General features: G+C 40.3%; 1 protein-coding gene across 8 annotated transcripts in view; it reads right to left on the reverse strand.

The window, feature by feature from the left end:
* Positions 1-16707, reverse strand: part of MTMR3 (myotubularin related protein 3) — a 134407-nt gene extending 117700 nt beyond the window's left edge. For 3 of the 8 annotated variants that reach the window (XM_057744069.1, XM_057744065.1, XM_057744066.1), the window contains exon 1: positions 16503-16706. The gene's annotated coding sequence lies outside the window, so the exon portion shown is untranslated. Of the gene's footprint in view, positions 1-16502 lie in introns of all 8 variants that reach the window. The other 5 variants (XM_057744073.1, XM_057744072.1, XM_057744067.1 and 2 more) reach the window with 3 other exon arrangements.
* Positions 16708-16959: the final 252 nt, after the last annotated feature.

Consider the following 16959-nt stretch of genomic DNA (forward strand, 5'->3'; position numbering starts at 1 on the left):
TGGAAACAACCCAAATGAACTTGGAACATGAATATACAAACTGTGGTACATCCATACAATGGAATGCTGCTCAGCAATGAAAAGTAATCACTGATACACAAACTATGGATGTCTCAAAGTGCATTATGTTAAATAAAAGCAGCCAGTCTCAAAAGGTTATATACCGCATGATTCCATTTATATGAAATTCTGGAAAAGCCAAAACTATAGTGACAAAACAGATCAGTAGCTGCCAAAGACAATTTGAGGTGATGGGACTCCTCTATATCTTGATTATAGTGTTGATCATATGTGTTTCCAAAACTTGCAGACCTGTACTCAAAAAGGGTGAGTTTTACTGTATGTAAATTACACCTTAGTTTAAAAAAAATTTTGAAACCACAGATGTGACAGAATCTGTAAGACTGTTCTGAAATCAAGGACCAGATGCTGCTAAAACAACTGAAGCAGGAACACTAAACCTTGCTAGGTCTGCCTCCAAGTCTGAAAACTCCCTTCCATTAACATTTTGCCTAGAAATCTAAACAGTATTTGTAAAGTAGAAATAAACTGACTTAGGATCAAAAAACAAATCTATTTTTAAAAGAAAACTACCTAGTGTTTACATCCTAGTCATTTTAAGAAGAAAATGAGCTTTGCCAAGGAGGGAGCAAAACCAGAACAGTAAGTATTAACATCAACCTTTCCATAATCATGACAGTCACAACAAATGAAGTTCCTTTCCTAATTTTGGTTCAAAAAACCGAAATTTTACTTCATAAAACCTGCAAAAGATTACTAAAAGATCTTAACATTTGCCTAAAATCTTTAAGTGCTTTCAGTTAACTAGGCAGTACAGCAAAGAACTCAACTACCTGGGCAAGTTACTTAACCCCATTTTGCCTCAATTTCCTCATCAGTAAAACTGGAATAAGTATACCTATCTCTCGGAATAATCCTAGACAATTAAACAACTTAATACATGTAAATTGCTTAGAATAGTGCCTAGCATACTTAAAAGCTTCAGGAATTATTTATTTATTATTGGTTCTGTTGGGTCTTCGTTGCTGCACACGGGCTTTCTCTAGTTGCGGCAAGCAGGGGCTACTCTTCATTGTGGTGCATGGGCTCCTCATTGTGGTGGCTTCTCTTGTTGCGGAGCATGGGCTCTAGGTATGTGGGCTTTAGTAGCTGAGCCACTTGGGCTCAACAGTTGTGGCACACAGGCTTAGCTGCTCCACAGCATGTGGTATCTTCCTAGGGCAGGGATGGAACCCATGTCCCCTGCATTGGGAGGCTGATTCTTAACCACTGCACCACCTAGGAAGTCCACCTCAGGAATTTTTAAGCCAATGTAAATGAATGATCTTAATAATTATCAGCTGTGTGTCCCTGTACATATTTTATCTTTGCATATCAATTCTGTTCAGTAAGGTCAGAGACCTAAATTCAATGGCCTCAAGGCCTATCTAGCAATATCATTCTATGTTCCTATAATTTTACCTGAATTACACCAATCACCCTGCAAAAAAGATCACTTGCAAAAAAGATCAGGTATTATCCCCACTGTTTAGAAAAATCTGAGGCCCAAATTAAGTTAAACAACTTGCCGAAAGAGACAGTAAAGTGAAGGCAGAGCCAAGGCAAAGATCTGGTATTCTGAAAGTCCTCAAAACTTTGTTCTCTTCAAAAATTCTAGCCCTCAGGACTTTCCTGGTGATCCACTGGTTAAGAATTCTGCCTTCCAACTCAGGGGACCTGGGTTCAATCCCTGGTCAGGGAACCAGGAATCCACATGCCACAGGACAACTAAGCCTGCAGGCTGAATGTACCACAACTAAGACCTGCCACAGCCAAAAAAAAATATTTTAAACAACAACAAAAATAGTTAAAAAAAAAAAATCTAGCCCTCTATCAACTCCTTCCCTTCTTATAGACATAGGTATGACATACTCAAAAACAAACAAAACCCCTTCAATGCACCTTTTTTTGTTTTTTTTTTTTTGGCCATGCTGCACAGCATGCAGGAACTTAGTTCAGACCAGGGATCGAACCCATGCCCCCTGCAGTGGAAGCACAGAGTCTTAACCACTGGACTGCCAGGGATGTCCCTGCAATACACTCATTTTAAAAGTTCATTAAAAAGAAAATAAAAAATAAAAAAAATTTTTTTTAATTAAAACAAAAAATAAAAGTTCATTAAGCTATACATTTGTTTTATGCACCTTTCTGCATGTTTTAGATCATAATTTTAAAAGATAAAATAGGTTTCACCATTAAGTGTACTCATGTATGAAGAGAAGTAGCAGAAAAATTTAAAAGCGAAAGGAAGACAAACTCAGCTAAGTTCACTGAAATTTTGTAAGGTGGTAAACGTTTTAAAACTGAGGCATTATATACACACAAAAAAGTATATATAAGTATACATAACTCAATGATTCTCATAGAGAAAACCATGAACTTACCACCCAGATCAAGATACAGAACACTACTAGCAGCCCTACAGTTTCCCTTGTGCTCACTACCAAAAATAACCATTATTCTCACTTCTGTTGCCATCCATTAGTTTTGTCTTTTTTTTTTAAACTTTATAGAAATGGAATCACATGGTTAGCATTGTCTTGTGAGTGGGTTCTTTCAATTTTTCTTCTTGCAGACAAAGTGCATTTAGGTTAGCCTAGTAAGAAAGGTTCTCTCATGCACTATCAAATATTCAAATTTAAACCATAAATCATTCTCAAAGCAAACCATTTCTCAAGCCATAAAATATCTAAGATATTCATTTATTTAAAGTATAGCTGGGGCCTCCCTGGTGGCGCAGTGGTTGGGAATCCGCCTGCCAATGCAGGGGACAAGAGTTCGAGCCCTGGTCCGGGAAGATCCCACACGCCGCGGAGCTACTAAGCCCGTGCACCACAACTATTGAGCCCATGTGCCACAACTACTGAAGCCCACGCACCTAGAGCCCGTGCTCCACAAGAGAAGTGCACCAAAACGAGTAGCCCCCACTCTCCACAACTAAAGAAAGCCCGCGAGCAGCACGGAAGACCCAACGTTGCCAATAAATTTAAAAAAAAATTTTTTTTTAAAGTATAGCTGGTACTCCCTTCTCTATCCAATGAAATTTCTAAGACAAATTTTCAGTTACTTTTAATTGAAGAAAATAGATTCAAAATGTCTCAATAAATATTCCTTCATCAGTAAAATTTGAATTATAACCTTTAAAAAGACAGGAAAAAAGGGAGGGGTCATTGTGAACAAATTTCAGACCATAATTCTCTTAAAATTAATTTTACTCTTCTATATAGAAAAGAGTTGTCAATTAATTATAGCCAACACTGAACACAAAAATGCCAAAATTTGGTTTGCACTAAAATATATAATTCCAACACAATTTTGATACCACTGCAACAAAATTTCTAAATAACTAAATGCTTCTAAATTTTATCCTGAGATCTCCTCCTTCTGCTACTCTACAACACTATTTCATTTTAAGAGTCCATAATCTGTGCTGTTCAACACGTAGCTACTAGCCACATGTGGCTATTTAAATTAATTACAAGTAAAAATTTTTAATTTAGTTCCTTGGTCAAACTAGCCAAATTTCAAGTGCTCAATATGTACTGGACAGTTACTGAATGTCAGAAGGAATCAGAGACAGTTCCACTGCACAACACAGGTTCCATATATGCTGTCTCATCTCCCACTCCTCATCCCTTACTATGCTAAAATTAACCTAAGAAAATGATGGATGACCAGATCCATTTATTTCCCATCTCGCTCAAATTTAATTATCACTTGTTTGGAAAACTCTTCTCCTTGGCCTCCGCTATGCCTCATTAACCTAATTCTAACATTTTTTTTTAATTCAATCTTCTCCCACTCCCCTAAATGTGAGACTCAATCTTTGGCTCTTCTAGTTTCAAGATCTCATCCAGATAAGGCCTACCTTTCTTCTTGCCTCAAATTGTCTATCTCCAAGTTCCTGTAGGATATTTTTACTCATATATACCATGGCCTCAATGTTAAATGCGTGAAGGGTTTCATTTTAGTCCTTTTCCAAAACCAGTTCCCCCTCCCAGTCGCATATTTCTATACTATCACTATTCTCTGAAGCCCAAAACCCCAACTCTGAATCCTTGCCACTAACTCCCATTCAACTAGTTCACAAATATTTGTATATTTCCTTTCGGGTATCAACTAACAATTCTCTGCTTTAATCTAGCCACCTAAATTACCACCTTGCCACCACAGTAATTCAGATCCTTATTACCTAATTCTGAGTACAGTATAGCTTCTTTACTGCTTTCTAATTTTTGCCTGCTCCCCATCTATGCACACTGCCACAAGACACATCTTCCAAAAAATTGCCTTTGATCTCAAAAGCCTGAAAGGGCTCAGTAGAGAGAGTAAAAGAAATTTTAAGAACTTTAATGATTTGATTTCAACAATTTATTGCACTTCACACTTATTTTTGAATCCTCTTTTCTGTGCTAGCAAAACTAAAACTATTCGTCAAACACACCTCTGTGCCTCACCTATATAAAGCTAGAACTCCTCCTAGTTTCTACTATGCACTTTTAACGTTAGCTGCTTTACATTACAAAGCTATCTACCTCAGCACCTCTTACATAGCACCCATTCTGAACAGACCAGGAATAAGAAAGTTACAAATACACATATTGGTTTAGCTTTAATATAAAAGCATCAATATTTATTGCATGCAATTCTATTCCCCTAAAATTTACTCTGAATTATTTCTGTAGAAATTATCCTACAGTTGTTCAAAAATATAAAGTGCAAGAATACCCATCAGAGACAGCGCTTTTTGTAATAAGGGAAAAAATGCCCCCAAAATAATCCCTAGCTGTCTACCAGTAAAGGACTGGATAAATAATTGTAGTGTGTCTATAAAAAGTTTAAAAAAACTACACAGTCCTTAAAAATGAGGTGAATCTATATTATGTGATAGGATAAGATGTATGTAATACATTTTTTTAAATTAATTTATTTATTTTATTGGCTGTGTTGGGTCTTTTTTTGCTGTGCGCAGGCTTTCTTTTTAGTTGCAGTGAGTGGCGGCTACTCTTCGTTGTGGTGCGCGGGCTCCTCATTGCCGTGGCTTCTCTTGATGCGGAGCACAGGCTCTAGGCGAGTGGGCTTCAGTAGTGGCAGCACATGGGCTCAACAGTTGTGGCTCATGGGCTCTAAAGCACAGGCTCAATAGTTGTGGCACCTAGGCTTAGTTGCTCCGCGGCCTGTGGGATCTTCCTGGAGCAGGGATCGAACCCATGTTCCCTGCATTGGCAGGCGGATTCTCAACCACTGCGCCACCTAGGAAGCCCTGTAATACATTACTGAGAAGAAAACAAACTGTAGATAAGCACGTATAGTTTGATCCTATTAAAGAGGAATTTTAAGGATCTATATGTTAATTGAAAACAACTATTAATAGGGGACTAAAATTGTACTCTATTCATACAACTGAATAGCTATAATATACATATATCAACCTAGATAAATTTCAAGCTTTTCAAATAGCAGAATATATACACTAAGGTACCATAAACATTTGAAACACAATAATACTACATGTTAAATACACACACAGATATTTGTAGGAAGAATAAAAGTGCATGGGCTAAGATAGTAAAACCACCTCTGAATAATGGAAACAGGATCTAAGATGTAAAAGGGACTCCAACTCCAATATTTTGATTTTAAAAAACAAATATAAATACATCTTTGAGGTAAATCTTACAAGATGTCAACACCTATTAAATCTAAATTAACATCTTTTAAATTAGGTACTTGGCGTTTGTTAAATTATTCTCCATATTTTTCTAAATTTTTCAAATATTTAAATTCTACTTTTTAAAAAAAAGCCAAAATTGTGGAATTTGGGAGCAGAGGAACATGGGCTTTTTGACTTCTACAGGGTATTTTTTTTGACAAACCTGCATAACTTTTATTATAAAATTTTTAAAAACCTCTATAAATTTATTAGTACCTACCTTTATTACCTTGATTGCTCTTCAACTTTAATCTTATTCTTTAAAAGAATAAAGGGCAGTTAAAAATGTTCTACCTTGGAAATCTAACATTCTGAATGATATATCATCTATTTACACAAGCACTTAAGTCACTATAATGTGCAAAACAGCAAAAGCTTACAGGCCCTACCTCACCACAAACTCTAAAGGATACATTACATAGATCTTCCTAAAATACCAACAGATGAATGAATAAAGTGGCTCAATTCCCAGCTGTATATTAACACCAAAATCCCAATGAGACTCTATTGTCAAAATAAAAGTCATTTATCTAAGTATCTTCCAGTTCAAATTACATCTACAACATCAGTATCATACCTGAGTTGCTATAATCCCACTTGATATTTTTAAACACACACACACACAAAGCTACAGTTCTTGCTCCACATGGCAAATCTACATGGCAAGTCAGCAGGAAAACTGGTAATTCGGGCTGAGTCCTGTGTTTAGAGTTCACAGAATCTGATTTTTCTTTATAAGATTTCATAATTCTCGGGGCTTCCTAGGTGGCGCAGTGGTTGAGAATCCGCCTGCCAATGCAGGGAACATGGGTTCGATCCCTGCTCCAGGAAGATCCCACAGGCCGCGGAGCAACTAAGCCTGGACGCCACAACTATTGAGCCCATGTGCTGCCACTACTGAAGCCCACACACCTAGAGCACGTGCTCCGCAACAAGTGAAGCCACGGCAATGAGGAGCCCGCGCACCACAACAAAGAGGCGCCCCCCCCCCCCGCAATTAAAAAGAAAGCCCGCGCACAGCAAAAAAGACCCAACACAGCCAATTAAATACATAAATAAATAAATGTATTTTAAAAAAGATTTCATAATTCTCAATCAGCTCATTAGGAAGAGAAAAATTAGATGAAGGTCTTGTGTTTAACTGTGACCAAAGCCCAGACTGTCTCAGTCATAGTGGAATTTACAATAAGAAAGTTCAAATCAACTTGCCTGCCCCATTTTCCCATACCACCTCCTACAGCTGCCACTCTGCTTAGGAACTGGAGTCCTAACGACCCACTTTCTCTTTTTTTTTGGGGGGGGGGCTGTACCCCACAGCATTTGAAACTTCCCCAACCAGGAATGGAACTCACACCCCCTGCAGTGAAAGGGTGGAGTTTTAACCACTGGACCATCTGGGAAGTCCACAACCTACTTTCTCAATGGTGACTATGACTTAAACCTTCATAAGCCAGCCAATGAAAACTAAGGATATTAAAATGCAATTTAAAATAGCAGCTTTTTCCTAATTATAAGAGTACTATATGTTCATTACAGAAAATTGGGAAACTACAGAAGAATATGAAGCAGAAAATGGTCACTATCCCAGCCAGAAATTAATCAGTATTAATATTTCCATTCTTGTCTTTACAGGGTCTCATGTATAAAAGTATATTAGTTCACTTACTAAACATGATTTTAAGTTCAGGAGATCAAAGGAGAAATAAATACTAGCTTCCTCGGAAGACTTTTTTTTTCCCCCCAGCGTTTTCAGAGTAAACCAAAACCATGCGTACAGAGAACTGGAGAGAATAAGTGAGAGAAATCATATCTGTTCCTTTTCATTCACCCTATGGCAAACCATGGAGTCCATGTTCCAAGAACCATCACATACCCAAAGACTAACTAATGAGTATGTTTCCTTTTTAAATAGCAAGCTACTATATAAATAAATAAATACACATACATATATACACACACACAGAGTCCTGCCAGTAGGAGGGACACACACAGTGAAAGGAATTACATCAAGACTAATTTTTTTATCAACATGAATCTATCCTTTGGAGAAAGTAAGAGGATATCTGAAAGCCTGATTTAAAATTAATGACCTTGGAATTCCTAGGTGGTGCAGTGGTTAAGAATCCGCCTGGCAATGCAGGGGACATGGGTTTGAGCCCTGCTCTGGGAAGATTCCACATGCCACAGAGCAACTACGCCCATGCACCACAACTGTTAAGCCTGTGCTCTAGAGCCTGTAAGCTACAACTATCGAGCCCGTGTGCCGCAACTATTGAAGCCCACGCGCCTAGAGCCCGTGCTCTGCAACAAGAGAAGGCACTACAATGAAGAGAACCCCCCGCTTGCAGCAGCTAGAGAAAGCCCGTGTGCAGCAACAAAAACCCAATGCAGCCAATAAAAATAAATGAATTTTTAAAAGTCTTCTTTAAAAATAAATAAATAAATAAAATAAAATGACCTCTCCCACAAAAACATTTTCTGTGCACATCAGATGAAGGAACAATCTAACTACAGAAAATGACATGTTGCTTTTACAATGCTATAACTTTTTTTTTTATAAGTTTTTTTTTTTTTAAAACACTCATGGTTCCTGATGGAAATTATTTTTTTTAATTTGTATTTATTTTTTATTTATTTATTGGCTGTGCTGCGTCTTCATTGCTGTACACATGCTTTCTCTAGTTGCTGAGAGCAGGGTCTACTCTTCATTGTGGTGCGCAGGCTCCTCATTGTAGTGGCTTCTCTTGTTGTGGAGCATGGGCCCTAGGCGCATGGGCTTCAATAGTTGCAGCACATGGGCTCAGCAGTTGTGGCTCACGGGCTCTAGAGCACAGGCTCAATAGTTGTGGCGCACGGGCTTAGTTGCTCCGTGGCATGTGGAATCTTCCCAGGGCAGGGCTCGAACCCGTGTCCCTTGCATTGGTAGGCGGAGTCTTTACCACTGCGCCACCTAGGAAGTCCAATGCTATAACTTATTTACACATGTAACTATACATGTAAGTCCATAAATATTGATAGCTTACTTTGTACCAGGCAGTATATTAAGTGCTGAGGAGTGAAGAATAGCCATCAGTACCTACTTCTGCAGGAATTGCAGTCTACCTTATCTTTAAATATGGTGTCAAACACTAGGCATGTGGCCTCAAAGGAGTCACAACATCCCTGATTAAAAGATGCTCTCAAACCCTTATGAGGATTTAAGATGCGTGCATGTGACAGCACCTTATAAATCATGTTACCTAAGGTAAAGAGGGATACCTGGCCTTTTTCCCAAAATACCGTATGTAGCAATCACCTTCAATATAAATTCTCTTAACTGGCAAAAAAATTTCTTTTAACTAGCAAAAAATAATCACTCAAGTTGCTCTTCACAATCTCTAAGACTTCAATATTACAGTTCTGATAATGACCCATATAAAATAACTGAAGTTAAATTCCCCATGATGGGAAGAGAGAGGGAGACCCATTTTTGTAGTGCAAAAAGCACCATTTCCTGATTTCATAACTTACAGATGGGAGGAGAGGGGCAAATCAAAAGTAATTTATTCAAACTTAAGAAAAAAAGTTACCTTTTAATCTAAGATTCATCAGGGAAAGTTTCATCCCAAGAAAGCACTTTTTAAGTTATGGGCTCAGGCTCTTCTAAATGAACTTAGAGTGACAGGTTAATTGTGGTATTTTGCAAGCAAGGGAAAGCAAGTACGTAGCAATTATTCATCTTTTCAGTCTCCAAGACCTAAGCTCTTAGAAAACAAAAATGTTACAACCAAACTGCTTTCCATAAAGCACAGACTTTTAAAATTATACTCTACACAATATCAGTTCTTCATATCTAAGAGAAGTAAACTAATTATTCAGACTGTTTCCTGTGATTTGCCCTTTTCAAATTCAGCCATGTCTACAATGACAAAAGGTATCAAAGTGATGCTTTATGAGCAAGGTTTATGTTTGCCCTTATTGCAGCAGTGACTCTCAACAGCATGAGAAACTTTAAAGACTATCATAATCCAACGAGGCTGGACCATCTGCAGAACTAGTGGAAATACCCCAAAACTGTCAACCGTAAAAGCCCAACATTAAATCTTAAGCTTCTAAAGCGGTTATATCCAAAGTAGTATACAGTATACTTCAGGAAGTACCCAAGATGCTCCACTGGGGTAAAGGAGAAAGATATTTGAACTTTATTTTTAATTCTCATCCTTGTTAATTTTTTTGTTTATATTTTATAAGGTACACAATAACCAGCTACTATACATATTATTTGTAAATTAAATACTTAAGGATTGAGCATTAATGCTCAAATTTTTTTTTACTGCTTGGATGAGCAATCAAAAAGTTTAGAGACCACTGGTCTAAAGTGGTCCCTTCACTGCACTTTCATTTCCACATGCCCCTTCCACGGTATCGCTGTAGAAGCTGAGATCTGATGCTGAAAAAAGAACAAAGGAAAATTATTCCCAAACTATTTTAAACTCCCACCAACAAGCTAAAAGGTAGTAAATCACTAGCAAGAATATATGGAATTGGACACTGATACACTGTTGCTGAGACTTTACAATAGCATCCTATCTAGAGGGCACCCTGAGTATATTCAAATTTAAAAAACATAACCCTTTGCCAGATAAGCCCATTTTTAGGAATTTAACCTAAGAAAGCAATAGCACAATTGTATTTTAAAAGTCCAAATAAGCGGGATTTCCCTGGTGGCGCAGTGCTTACGAATCTGCCTGCCAATGCAGGGGACACAGATTTGATCCCTCATCCAGGAAGATTACACATGCCCTGGAGCAGCTAAGCCCATGTGCCATAACTACTGAAGCCCACGTGCCTAGAGCCCATGCTCTGCAACAACAGAAGCCACCACAATAAGAAGCCCACACACCGCAACAAAGAGTAGTCCCGGATCGCCTCAACTAGAGAAAGCACGCATACAGTAATGAAGACCCAATGCAGCCCATAAGTAAACAATTAATTAGTTTAAAAAAAAAAAAAAACAGAACTTCTGTAAACTATGTTGCATCCATATCACAGAACACTAAATACCCATTAAGGGAACATCAACTTGACATGGAAAGTTGTACTCCTTTAAGTATTTCAGTAGATAAGTAAAAAAGAAAAACACCACATATTACATCTAAGTGGGATTATGGGTCATCTCTTTTCTTCATTCTCCTGCATTATCTCCATTCTTTTCTGTATGTTTCCCACACATATTGTGAATATGTACTGTAACTTACATAATCAGAAATATCAATTTCATTTTGAAATTTAAAATGAAATTAAGTTAAAACTCCTTATTATTGCCCTGTGGACTTCCAAAAACTATAAATACTCCACTTTGCCCCATGTGGTTTGTGGAATCAGTCTAAATACTTTACAATTACAGATTTGTTTTCTCTTATAGAAACACGATAGGCATGAACAAAAAAACAAGAATGACCCTATTTCAAGTAAAGCATCCTGTCTTTATACCAATTCTTTCCAAATGTTAGGATTTATCAATATACTTACAATTCCTTACATTTTGCCAGATTATCAATCTATAAATAATTCAGATAATTAAATAAATATTTATATCTCTTCTGCAACTAAATTACAAAAGCATTGGCTACTAAAGAAAATAAATTTAGAACACAGAAATGAAATCAGGAAAGCTTGCTACTATCTCTCATAATAAAATCATTCTAAACATTATATGAGGGCTTCCCTGGTGGCGCAGTGGTTAAGAATCCGCCTGCCAATGCAGGGGACACAGGTTTGATCCCTGCTCCGGGAAGATCCCACATGCCATGGAGCAACGAAGCCCATGCGCCACAACTATTGAGCCCATGTGCCACAACTACTGAAGCCTGCGTGCCTAGAGTCTGTGTACTGCAACGCAGAGTAACCCCCACTCAACTGCAACTAGAGAAAGCCCATGCGCAGCAACGAAGACCCAACACAGCCAATAAATAAATAAACGAGTAAACATTAAAAAAAAAACAAAAACATTATATGAAGACACAAACAGGCACATAATAGATCCAGGACTGAACATATATCCAACATAATGCTTTGTAGGAAACAGCACCAAGACAATACCTCTGTAGTTACCAAGCAGTCCATTTAACGGAAAAGAGTGCTTGAGAATATTAGCATAAGTTTATGTCTTACTTTGTTCATTAAATCAACAATTTATAACAGAGCTATGAGGTATTTCATCCTTAACAAAACAGCTTTAATTTAACCCAACTTCACAATTTCCTTGTGGTTTTTGTTTTATGCTGTATTATTTTACGGACAGTTGTCCTAACTGCAAAGCTCAGGTACCATGTCCCTAAGCAATTGCTTCAATGTTTTACAACTGAAGAAAAATACATTTGGGAATTCCCTAGCAGTTCAGTTGTTAGGATTCAGCTGCAGGGGGAGCCAGGGGGGCGCCAGGTTCAATCCCTGGTGGGGGAAGTAAGATCCTGCAAGCAGCAGGGTGCAGCGGCAAAAAAAAAAAAAGAAAAAGAAAAAAAAATTATGCTGCAACTCAATACACATAAACATATAAAACAACAAAAACTTCCCAAATCAATATTTTTACCACTTTTGATGTGCTGATATTTTCTGTTCTTTTAGAAATCACCACATTGATTTCATTACCCTATGACACTGCCACCTGCCATTTAGAAAACACAGTCCTAAAACTTTACACAGAATGTACTGAACTCCTTGACCCTACCACTTTCCACCACCACTCCAACATAACAAAATGGGTGAAATCTAGCAAGTCTACTCCAAGTGCAAGCCTGGGCACAAAGGTAAGACATCCCGGATCCCTCTGAGGTTTCTCAAAACACTGTGACTACTGCTATTGGCAGACTGGTGCAAGTGCTTGCTAAAAGGTTTCTCCAGGCAGAGTACAGAAGCAGAAATCTTTTCAGTTGCTTTATCAGTGATATTAGTAAATTCTGCACTTGACAGCAGATACCAGATTTACCACTGCTCCACAAACCAACTCTTCCAGGAAGATAGGATTCTAATACAATAGGACTCCATTACCATCACCTTACATTTTTAGATTGCTTTTCACATACACCACTCCATTTGATCCTCACCAACAAAGGGAGATAAATATAGAAAGTTGCTCTTCTTCCTTTTACTAATGAGGGAACTGATGCTCAGAAGGGTTATGTGGTTTGCCAGAAACAACACAGCTAATTGGAAGCACAACCCCAGCTTGAACCCAGGACTTACTGGTCATCCACTGCCATGTTACAATAGTTTTCACTCTGAACATCTGATACAAATAAGAACTTAAAAGGTGTGTTAAGGTTCCAGATGCAAAAGTGAAGATAAAAGCATGAAACTAAAATTAAAAATAACAATGAATGTTAACAATTTTCGTAGCCTCTAAAATAACTGGGACTCCTAGTTCAATCGGATATAGATTTGATCTCATACTTTGTCTTAGGTTTCACTGATTATAAAATTACATATAAATTCACCATAGAAAATTACAGAATTGGGTGGTCTCTAAAAAACAACTGACCACATAAATTGCACAAACTTCCCCCAAACCATTCTTAATATTGTGGCTTCACACTAAATTATGAAGTTCCCTATGTGAAATCCGTTTTGATTTCAACACTACGTTAATTACAACAGCACAAGCATGTTGTTTCTGCATAATACTTGCAATACTTGCACTCAATTTCCAGAGCACTTTTGGACAACGTCTAAAATCCGTACGTCAAAAGCAGATTTCAGAACAGAATGTTCTTTTTTCATTTTTTTCTTTTTTATTAAAAGGTTCATCTACCTATATGAGATTAATATTAAGTAACAATTACAAATTACTAAAGATTTGCAAAATCAGGCTGGAGAAACTACTCGAGTTCAACAAGTACAGGCCTTTAACTGTACAGATAAGAAAACTGAGGTCCAGAGAAGTGACATTTCCAACAGCAGTCACACAGTCAAATTAATGACACAATCTCTGCCAATCTACAGCTTCCCATTATTCTAAATACCTCTGTTTCTAATAAAATGTGCTCCTAAAAAACACTAATACCTTAAAAAAATTAAGGAACACATACACACACAAAAAATTAAAGCACATTTAAGACCTAAAAACTTGGGGACAAGATAGTGTGCAATGGCAGTCTTTAGAAAACAGAATCTCTTGATGGGATGTCAAAGTTCCAAACCACAAGGACTAAAAACACTGACTCTTTAATCCAATGCAAATTATCAAGCAGCTTTTAATAACAAACATTGTTATCAACCACCAAAACTGTTCTTTTTCCCATCTCAATACTATTCATTTACTCAACAAGTATCTGAGGGCATAGAATATGCTGGGAACTATGCTAGCTAGCTACTGGAGACACCAATGAACAAAACATACATGGCCTCTGGCTCCTGCAGTGGACAACTGGGTGTACTTCTCTCTAAACAATACTACACTATGATATAACAGGATATTTACCAAACCCCTTCACTGCTCTATACAACTTTAACATTTTCTTCCAACTCTTCCAAACTTACAACAAACCTCACCATACCCCCCTGCAATGTGAATACTTCCTTTGGTAACTCAGCACTCCACTTTACCACAGAAGGTGTTAACCAGAACTACAACAGATTTTAAAACTGACTTTACCACTCCTCATGGCCTCAGGCATATTTCAAGAACTTTTCACAATCTACAACCGGGATTCACAACCCTTGTCTCAAGTGACTGCTAATTCACTGCCTTACCCACACTTTACTAGAAACCTGAATCAGATGGTTTAGGAGCAATCATGATGTTAGGAAGCACCTTCAGCAGAGCTCTTTGTGGGCCAGAAGCAGACTTACTGCCTCTCCCTCTCTGCTTCTTTCCTATGGATTCCTCATTATATCTGAACATACCTCCAGTCAAGCAGCCTCTAATTTTATCAAGTGTGTTCCCGAAAACCTGCACAAATAATTTTTGGCAACAAATCTGTTTCCCCTACATAAATCCATTATGTTTTAAGAGATGCTAAATTTTCAGTTTTAAGTCTCTCAGGCGTCCCCCTCTTCCATACCTCCGAAATTGTATAAATAATTAAAAACACTCTCAGGAGTCATAATTGGTGGGAATCTTTTGGACTACCAAAGGTGATCCAAAGCAGAAGTTCACAAACCTGGCTGACCAGAATCATTCATGGAGTTTCGTAAGGATGGATTCCTAGGCCCCACCCTCAGAGATTTTAATTCACCAGGCCCTGCGTGAGGCCCAGGAATCAGCATTTCAGGCAGTCCGTATTATTTCGGACAACTGGTATTTAATTAGGTAACCAATGAAGTTAAAAAACCTGGCCAACAAGCTGGGGAAACCTGGGTTTTCCTACGGCCGGCCATTAACTAACTACAAGTGGGGCTGCACTAGCGTGCTGGTCACTTGAACAGTTCTGGGCCACCTGAAAATGAGGGAGGTAATTAGAGCTGAAAGAAGCCTTCACAGAGAGCCAATCTAAAATTCTAGCACCCTCCAAATTTAGTTAAATATCACATACTGTACTGGGTTTACTCAAAACAGTATCGTTCTCTAAACTCTTCTAACCCACCCCAGTCACAGGCCTTAGAAGGGAAGACTTTCTGCTTGCCACCAACACACCTATCTTACTCTGTCTCTGAGCACAAACAACACCAGTCTTGTCTCTTGCTCTTCTGAAGCAGCCTTGGATCTGAAAGGGGAAGGTCCCCAACACCTCTTCATGTACAAATCACAACTATTTTACATTTAAAAAAATCATCTCATGTAATCCAACCCAGGCCTCGATGGCATCGTCGTCATTATGAGAAACGAAGGTGAAGTTCAACTGGAAGAGCATTGCCCGCTTTTTTTCCCCCTTGTTGTGAAATAAAGATACTGTCATAACGAAGTGTATGTCAAGATACTAAAGCAGTTGAGAATTTAGGCCTCTGGAGTCTGGAGACGACACCTGAACATCATTACCCAACAGTAGCTCATGTGCAAAAACTCGCAGGTGAGATTCTCAGACCCCAGAGGAGTTTATTAAAATGGCCGTAAAATTCACCCCACTATTTTGAGATAAGTTTTCCAGCCCAAAGTAAAACCAACAATATTATCTTCGGGGTCCTAAGCAACACAATTCAATACATTCAGCGGCACGACTTTCACCTGAGCAATGACTGTAATCTTTCGTGGAGCTGTGTGACCAGTGTTGCTGAGCTCTCTCAACCGCCTCTGAACCATCCTTCCCACCCAAGTACTACCAGGTCAGGAGGATGCCCTGCTGCACAGCCAGGCGGCCACTCCTCCTCCCCACAAGTCCCGGGCCCGCTCCGCTCGCCCCGGGGGCTCCGTGGCCCCCCACCTCCCGCCTCTCGCCACGGAGGACTCCCACAGACCCGGTCGGGGCGAGGGGCGCACCCTCACCTCCCGGGGCCCCGCGTGCATTTCCCGCCTCGCACCCCTACCCCGTGGGCCCGTCCCCACCAGGTCCGGGAAGGCCGCCCGGGCTGGACCCCGCCTCCCCCGCGCCAAGGGTCCGCGCCGAGCCGGGCCGCTGCGCTCCTGCTCCCCGCGCCTCCCTCTGGCGGCCGCGGCCGCCGCCCGGGCCACCCTCCCCAGGCCCCCGCGGGCCGCCGCCTCCTCAGAGGGTGACAGCCGCCGCGCCGGGGCCGAGGCCGGCCCCTCCTCCAGCTCCTCCTCACTCCCGGAGGAGACGGGGGAGGTGGGGGGGGCGGTGGGGGTGGGCTTCCTTACCGGACGGCAGGACATGGCGAGGCCCGTCACGGCCCGGCCTCCTCCGCCACCCCACAAGGCTCCCAGCCAGGGCCGGCGGGGGGCAGCGCCTGGGCCGCGGGAGCGTCTCAACCGGCTGCTCCGCCGCCACCGCCGCTGCCGCCGCCTTCTCACAACCACAACAACATGGCGGCAGCAGCCACACAGAGCGCGCTCCCGACACGGAGCCGGGCCGCGAGCGGGGGCGCGCGCGCACGCTCAGGCCCTCAGCCGGCGGTCGGGGGGAAGAGGGCGGGCCTTCGTGGGGGGCGTGGTCTGGGCTGGTGCCCACGCCCCCGGAGGTGGGCGGGGCTGCCGATCCTCCGAACGCCCATGGCTGGCGTGGGGCTGGCTGGGAAGCCCAGCTGGAGAAGGAGAGAGAAACGGGTGGGGAATGGGCGAAAAAACCCGCAGGTGATCCCAAAGATTTGCGGGAGGC

Source organism: Hippopotamus amphibius, chromosome 8, assembly GCF_030028045.1.
Source record: "Hippopotamus amphibius kiboko isolate mHipAmp2 chromosome 8, mHipAmp2.hap2, whole genome shotgun sequence".
Classification (NCBI taxonomy): domain Eukaryota; kingdom Metazoa; phylum Chordata; class Mammalia; order Artiodactyla; family Hippopotamidae; genus Hippopotamus; species Hippopotamus amphibius.